This window comes from Ceratotherium simum, chromosome 13, assembly GCF_057802395.1.
Source record: "Ceratotherium simum simum isolate JZ-2026a chromosome 13, ASM5780239v1, whole genome shotgun sequence".
Taxonomy (NCBI): Eukaryota; Metazoa; Chordata; class Mammalia; order Perissodactyla; family Rhinocerotidae; genus Ceratotherium; species Ceratotherium simum.
The window spans coordinates 26,771,791-26,780,448 of NC_141912.1; the positions used below are offsets into that span (position 1 = coordinate 26,771,791).

The following is an 8,658-nucleotide window of genomic DNA, read 5'->3' on the forward strand; positions in this document are numbered from 1 at the left end:
AACTGTATCTTGCTTACAAGAGACACACTTGAAAAATAAGACGACAGGTTGGAAGTAAAGTGGTGGGGAAAGATATACCATGAAAACACCAACATTAGAAAGCTGCTGTGGATATATCAATATCAGACACACTAAACTTCAAGGTAAAAAATAAGGCCAAAGATAAAGAGGAACATATCATAATGATAAAATGATCAATTCATCAAGAAGACATATTAATTCTTATATGAAGTAAAACTGAGAAAACTAAAACAAGAAATAGAATAACCACAACCAACGAGTAGCTGATGAGAAGCTAAAAGAAAAGGGGAAATCAGTAGGGATATAGAAGACTAGACCTATACGTGTTAACCAATCAACTTGACCTAATTGGCATTTATAAGACACTACACCCACCTACTGCAAGAATACACGTTATTTTCAAGTGCACGTGAAAAATTCACCAAAACGGGACAATCAAGCAAGTCTCAACAAATTTTAAAGAATTAAAATAAAATAAAAAAATGTTTTCTGACAATAACAGAACTAAACTAGAAGACAATAATAAAAAGATAACTAGAAAATTCTCACATACTGGGAAATGTAACCATTACACTTATAAATAATCCACAGGTCAACGTAAAAGTACAATGGAAACTAGAAAATATTTTGAACTGAAAAAGCTAAAATACAACACACAACTAAAGCAGTGCTTAGAGGGAAATATATAGGTTTAAATGCATATACTAGAAAAAGAAGAAAAGTTTAAGACTGGGAAATTTTAAGGAGGAAATGATGGTTCGTATTTTAAGCCAGAGACTCTGCTGTGTTGAGAATGGCTTCAGATGACCAATCTTGAAGACAGGAAGAACAGGAGAATGCTGTTGTAGATTATGGTGAGGAAGAGCTATTGAAGACTCAAATAGGAACCAAAAGAAAGACAGAGGGAAAGACATCTCACATATGCTGAAAGTAAAATCAGCAAGACTTTGTGATAATTTGATGGTGGGGTAAAGTGGTGGGAGAAGTCAAGTTTAACACAGATTTCCAATGGGATTGATGATCAGTTGAGTTTATGGTGTGCTGTGCTAGTGGTATCTATATGAAATCCAGGTGGAGATGGAAATATGAGTTTGAGGCCAGGGAGAGACTTCTTTTAGATGAAGATATTTTGAAAGATCAGCTCCAGGCAGGCAGCCAAGGCCCTTACAGTGGATGAGGAAATTCTGAAAGGTGCAGGAAGGACCAACTCCAGACACTCCACAATGGAGCCAAGATGTAAATGTCAGCACTGCAAAGCACCAAGATGCTTGAGATTTTTCCATGTGTAATCATGGTTTAGGTACAAGGCACAGAGAACTTAAAACTTAACAACCTGTGGGGGTTCAAGACTCCTAAATTTGTTGTATCATCTATATGGAAATGCAGACACAGACTCAGCGTTAAACTGTTCCAGTACAGGGAAGAAAGTACGATAACAGGTAACAAGGACAGTTGAATCCAGAAGATCTCAGCTGAGTCTGCAGAGTAAGAATGTTTGGAAGTAGTTATCTGTAGTGTAGTCATCATCACATTCACTTCATACACCTAGAGTTTCCTGATTGGACACCAAGTGGAAACACTTCCCAACCATTTCTCTTCCCCACCACTTTCAATCATCATCATGCCTTATCTTTCAGCTTTTTAGGGACATTTCATTCAAATCAATTCACCAAAGTTTATCCATTGCCCAGCATTGGGAATGAATACCTAACATGAAGGGACATGAAGGAGAAAGAACCTCACAGCTAACCTAAGACAAGACTAGGCCTACGTAAGAGCACAAAAGAACAGCTGTCCATTTGAAGATCTCAAGGCGGGGAACATTTAGTGGAGGAGGAGGTTTGAATAAAGAATAACTTACATCAGGAAAGAAATTATATTTCAATTAAAAAGAAGTTCCTTTAGCAAAGACACAATTACGAATGTCCAGGACTTTGTTTAAAGTTGTTTTATAAAGTAACAACCTCTTATCATTTAGTACTGCTGAATACTCAGCTCTTCTTGAGGTACAGGACGTCATTGGTTAGATTCAATTCCATTTGAAGGGATTCTTTAAAATGTCACTCTTCTGACACATTTCCATTCCCAGATGCTCAACAAAGAAGTAATCAATCTGTTGGTCCATGACAGTGAGGAGTAAGAAGCCGCTTATAATGCAATCCATTGCTTGTAGAATTCTGTGCTCATTGCTAAGGAAGGGGGAGTGGGCATTTGTAGAGTCTGACAAATAATTGTAAGATAGATCTTAGATTGACCAAAGAAATAGTGCAGATAAAACAGAAACACCATAGTTTTCAGGATTTGATGTCTTTTTCTGACCTTTTATGTAAAAATCTGCCTACAAAAGAGTCTAAGACTTCAGGACTCAAAATATTTTTCATTCGCCTCCAGTCTCTTGTTAGATACTTTACATGTTTTGTTGTAAGAACCATGTTTGTTAAAAGAACCATTCTTCTTTTAAGATGATGTCGTAGTCTCCTCTTTTCAAAAATTTCAGTGATGTCCTGGAGTGCAGAATCGTTTAAAAAGTAAGAACAGCTATTACGGTACTCAATTTTAAGTTTAAATTAGGTTTTTTTTTAGCCCTTTCTTTTATTTTTCCCGCCTTACCGTCCTTTAGAACAGGACTAAGAACAAAAATACAAAGGGAAATTGCAGGTTTACTAGGAGAAGTGGTCAGTAGCTAGGAAGATTCAAAGGTAGAGGATTTAAACTCACCACCACTGACCATGGATCACTGTCTTCAATGCACTATCCATTGTTCCTCAATGATAATAGATAAATACTTCTATATATTATTTTGCAATTAGAAGAGCCAATAGCCATTCAATGGTCCACTGTAAAAAAAAAAAAATCACCTCTATTCTAAGTGTGTTGAGGGTTCTGAGGTTCTAAAAACAGTGAAATCTCAGGAATCAAGCAAATCCTAAGGATATCTGAAAGGGCATATTTTTAAAGCTGTTGAATCTCTATCACTTGATCTCAAACGGTAGGACAAATGGGCAAACCTCAGCTAGGCTAGGCTACCTATCCACTGCTAATATGATGTTGGGACAAATATTCAGTCCTTAAATTACTCTTGTTATATGTACTGGGAATGACATTGTTCAACCTTCTACCTTTGTTCCCTTCCACAAAGTACCCCATTTTTCCCAAGCAAAGTGTAAAGCCTGAGTATTAGAAGATTCATCCTGTGTTAGTTCAAGTTGGTTCCTACTTGCCTAGAGAAAATATCTTATACTATCAGGTTAAGTTCACAAAATGGAGAGAAAGGACAGGCCCCGCTGGGATTCGAACCCAGGATCTCCTGTTTACTAGACAGGCGCTTTAACCAGCTAAGCCACGGAGCCAACTTTGAGGGCTCATCAAATTACGTATTATTTGGAGATAATTTCGCACTTCTCTCACCCATAATATTTCTAGTAGTTGGTTTGCCAAGTGATTTGAAAGCAAGAAAGAATAGACATCTGGTCTCAGTCAAAACCAAAGAAGAATGTTTTTGGGGAAGGATAAATACACGGACTAGATTGAGATGACTATATCCTCATGAAATAGTGTCCCAGTATGGACATCACTAGACTACAAACTGGCGAGGGAACAGAGACCTTTGTTGAACCCCAAAGGAAAAATGAATTGATCTTCTATTAATCATCATTTTGCTTTAACCACACCTGCTCTCTTCTCTATTAGCGCGGAGAAGGAGGGGTTACTGGTCAAAGATTAGCACATGTCTGACACACGGTTGCTGAAAGACTGTGAGGATATGTGCGGTAGCCGTCAAGTCGCCCTCCAGGATGGCGGCACGCATTCCTCAAGTTCAGGAACGTTGACTGCTGATGGTTCACAGCTAGGCTGGTCTCTGAGACCTGCCCTCAGCAGAAGAGAGTCACCTTGCTCAAAGTTATACCAACCCTTGGTGACTGCCCAAATCCAAGACTGATTGATGGAGGAATAAAAAGGCCTGCCAACCGCCCCCCCCCCCCGCCTCAATTTAGGACATTACTCAAGGGCTATTCCAGGTACAAATACCCCTGTGAGACTGGCTGAGGCCCGTTACAACTGCATCAAGTTCAACTTCTGCCTCTTCCCAATCCTGCTTCCCTCGCTCCCATAGCTGGTGATCATAAGATCGGTCCCAATAAACCTCCTGCACACAAATCTCCATCTCAGTGTCTGTTCCCCAGAAAACTGACCTGTGACAAAAAGCAAGTGACTGATGCCTACTTTGATCTCTAGAGGTCAAAGTAAGTCTGAATGTGACCCAAGCTTTCAGATATGATTTACCATAGCAAGTGCCGGAGTAAAACGGAATGGTAATAATAATAATATTTTACAAACTTTCAGAATTTTCACCACAGAACAAAACAAAGATATCTACTAGTTGAGTCAAAAGACGTACAAAGTTAGTGAAAGGTGCCAAAAGACCAGAAGAATAATTTATGATATTAAAAGCAAAGAATTGAAATGGAAAGTTAGACAATAAATGGCAAATTTTGCTAATCAAAGGGTATGATTCTCATTTCTAGGAAAAATGTGAATATCAATGTACTAAACACTTTATATATTAGTAGTACATATCCAAAAGAAAACTATATAATATATAGATATATATGCACACGTACTTATAAATGGAGGGAGAGAGCATAAAGGCTTTTAAAACGTACGCAGGCCAAGTAACTTCTGAAAATATTATTACCCCTAACTTAGAAACAGTCGTGGTGGGAGGAGGGGACTAGAACCTCGCAAGGAGAGCAGAGGGTGACTCAGGAATTAGCTGCTCTACTGGCCCTTCCCTGGGTTGACACCTGCCAGCAGGTGGGTCAGGTCGGGGCTGGAAAGGGCGCATCTCCAAGTTGTGACTCTGGAAGGAGGTTTCCCCTCTCCTTCCTCTGTGTTGCCCGACCCGGGCCTCGGTTCCTCCTCCCCTTTCAGATCCCGGCGTTTCTCCCCCGTCCACATAATGATCCTGACTCCGGACACGCCCTGGCTGCGACATCCCCTGTCACTGATTTGGGCGTCCTAGTTCTGCCCAGGAACGCGGCTGGGTCAGCTGCTCGCGAGAGTCCATCTCCACGGTTCTTTCGCCCCCGCTGACCCCAGCCTCGCACTCGGGCGCCACCAAGTGTCCGCTGACCGGCACTGCAGCGCCCAGTCCCCGACTTGCCCGCGCGCGGAGCCGGAGGCCCGGGACACGGAGATGTGGATTCAGGGTCGCGGTGACTGCGGAACCACCCCGAGGCCAGGCGGCGACAGGTGCAAGTTTCCTGGTCCCGAGGCCTCCGGGAAGAGCTGACCTGCTGGAATGGTCTCCAGGAGAGGAGAGGAATCTGGATCCCGCGCGCGGGAGCCAAGTCCTTCGAGGCCTATGGCGGCTCCGTGGTCAGTTCCGTGATGCGCCCGTCACAGTCTCAGGAAGCCCTGCTCGGAGACGTCGGCCTGAATCTTCTCGGGTCATAACTGGCGGCTTGAGAAAGACTAAGTTTTTCCGGAAGAAGGACGGTTCTTTGAGGCAAAATATGGAGCTTTTTCCCTCCTCCTCACCCATCTTCCCCGCCGTAGGGAAGGATGAGAAGAGTGGGAACAAGTCTCTCTTCTTCCCAACAAAAACTTCAAGAAATGCTGAGCGTTGTTTGCAATTTGGAAGACATCAGCAGGCGTGCTGGCCGGTTAGCTCAGTTGGTTAGAGCGTGGTGCTAATAACGCCAAGGTCGCGGGTTCGATCCCCGTACGGGCCAAGCTTGGTTGCTAATTTTGTCTTCCAAAATGGAGAGTAACATAGACCTACACTCGCCTCTTACTGTTCTTAGCTCTGTGGTCTGGACTACGCGGAGAAAACGAGTCTCAGAATAAAAGAAGGACTTTCAAACGTCCTTGCTGATGGGTCCTGGAACCCTAGGTGGGCGAAGTAAACTGATCCGCTCCCGTTGCCTGGGCTCCCGCCCTCCTCCATCTCACTCGCAAGGTGAACACGCTCAAGATAAAACGATAGCAGAGACCTGGCAGTTAGAAGGTACCAGAAAGGGCCTTGCTTTAGCTTTATTTCGTTCTCCTGTGAGGAAACTGTTTCTTGTAGATAAAAGTGAATTATTTGCTTGCTTCCTCCGAAAAGAAACTGTAAAACCACCCACCCTTCATATCACTCGTTCTGGGTCATTCTGCATTCCCCAGTTCAGTCTAAGAGAAAATAAGATTTAAAACTGTGAAAAAAAATTTTTCCAAAACTTTAATAGTAAGCATGACAAATATCTTTGTTTTACACACTCTGCACACTTATATAAAAGGGACACATAATTTTGAACATTTTTAAAATTTTTTCTTGCATAAATAATACATTCAAGTGTTTCAATAAGCAGAAACTAAAAAAAGATACATTGAAAAGCTTCCCTTCCATCCTTATCTTCCATCAGCCCATTTCTCACCATCACCTCCCATAGATAAACTCTGTCATTTTCCTCATTTCTGCTTACTGGTTTTCTTTATGCATATACATGTAAATATTTATGTTGATTATTATTTTTCTTCTTTTTCACACAAAAGGCATAATTATTTACTCATTGTTTTGCATTTGCACTTTTCTCTTAGCATATCTTGGATATTTCAAATTGCACTTTCAGCTTTGTACACTGTCGCAATTAGAGCTTATTTTCAAATGAGTTGGTCCTGCCAGACAGGAATTGACTCTGGAAACTTAACCGTTGTACAAAGTGTAGGCTTTTCCAACCCAGGGAAGGAGGTGATGGAGATGATATCCTTAATTTTCTCTTACAGTGTGAACAAACCACTTTCCTTCTTAAGCCATATGATGTTCAAAGAGGTTTTGTTACCCTACGGGAAGTGGGTTTGCTCACCCGTTCTGCAGCAAGCCAATCTCTGACACAGGGTGTAGTGGAAGAAAGTAGGAATTTTATTGCAAAGCGCTGAGCGAGGACAAGGGCGGCTAACTCTGTAATCGCGAACTCCTGGAAAAGTTACAAGCAACGTTTTTTATTTGGAGTTTTAGGTAGGGGAAGGGGAGCACGTGGCCTCGGGGGCTGAAGTTTTGAGTCCCCTGCGCAGGGGCGACTGTCTTTCACATTTCTTCATGGGTTGCATGCTCAAATTCGGAGGGGCTCTACGTGTTGCATGCGGTGGATTTTTAGTCTGCGACGTCTAAAGTTTACAACAGGTCATTTTAGCTTCTCAATGCACCCCGGCGATGTTTGGGGGTGGGGGGAGCGCTGTCAGCAAGCTGCTCTATTGGCGGTCTCGTTCTGCAAAACAAGCTCAGAAATTTTGGTTGCTTTGTTTCCCACGTCAACCTTATGGGCAGAGGCGTGGTTTCACCGGAATGCAGGGAAATTTTAACTCCTTCCTTCTCGGTTTCAGTTTCAACATGGGCTCACAAGCTGCTCAATAACCAAAGGAAATTATGTATGATTTCAGCAAATATTTATTGATCTCTCACTCTTCGGTGTGGCAATCTATTGTCCTTCATGAAAAGATGTGAAGGAAATATTGTGACAAACGAGAGTACAAAAAGTGTGTGCGTGAATATGATCCCTTTAAAATATTACATTGCAACTAACTCTCAAATGGATCAGGAAAAAAAATATGAAGATATAAGGAAAAACCAAACAAATGTAGAAAATGTGTTAACACTTGGTGAAATTGAATGAAGATTATATAGAAGTTCTTTGTATTATTTTTGCACTTCTGTAAATCTGACATTTTAAATATACATATTTAAAAACTTTAAAAATGTAAACAATGAAAATGTGTATACACATATCTCAAAGGACATTCAAAATGTGCTAAATAGTAATTCCCTTTAGATGATGGAATTATGGACCATGTTTATTTTCTTTTTGTTTATCCACACTTTCTACAATGAGCCCCTATGTATACTTGTAGTATGTAAAAAGAAAAAAAACTCAGATAATAACAAAGAAGGAGAAAAAAATCAATCAATCTCTAGGGTGTTTGCACTCAATATACCTCCTTTTCCTTATTGGGGAACTAAAGAAAAGAAAGTAAATTACTAAATAATAAAGTAAAATTCCTATAAAGAATCACCCTGCTATGCTAGTGCAGTGCACATGGCTGACGCTTGGAGTTCCTTAACTGGGAAAGGAGTTTTCAGGTCCATTGTCCAGATTCAATATTAGTGATGAGATTAATATTAATTGAAAAATGGAGCAATTAATATCCTACAGTATAAATCAAGATGCTATGAATTTGGTTATTTGAATAGGAGGATTCCTCGGAATATGGTCATGCTTTGACAAAATGATGAACATGCTTTTAAGAAGTACTGTAGTGACTTAGTTAAAAGGAAGTTCTCCAGAGCTAAATGATCTGAATGCTGACTCTAAACTCTGTCATCAGTTTTTACCTGCAAAATGAGCACGATTAATATACCTACCTCATAGTTAGTTGTTATATTTAAGTATGTTAATTCATTTAAAACATATAAATAGTGCTTGGTACATAACAATTGCTTTATAAGATTTTAGTTACAACTGTTATGTTTAAATACAAAATATTGAAAAACCAGAGCTGGATTATGGCATAGCAACTCTGGGATCAACTCCAAAAAGCAGATCCATTTTATTCTCACAACACAACATTCATTTCCAAATTCAATTCCTGTTCTTTTCC

The 8,658-nt window shown here is 40.5% G+C and overlaps 2 non-coding genes across 2 annotated transcripts; one reads left to right on the top strand and one right to left on the bottom strand.

Annotated features, from left to right (window-relative positions):
- Positions 1 to 3,297: 3,297 nt before the first annotated feature.
- On the bottom strand, positions 3,298 to 3,371 carry TRNAT-AGU (transfer RNA threonine (anticodon AGU)). The gene has a single exon. It is a non-coding gene; the product is annotated as a tRNA-Thr (tRNA).
- Positions 3,372 to 5,682: 2,311 nt separating this feature from the next.
- TRNAI-AAU (transfer RNA isoleucine (anticodon AAU)) lies at positions 5,683 to 5,756 on the top strand. The gene has a single exon. It is a non-coding gene; the product is annotated as a tRNA-Ile (tRNA).
- The last annotated feature ends 2,902 nt before the right edge of the window (positions 5,757 to 8,658 follow it).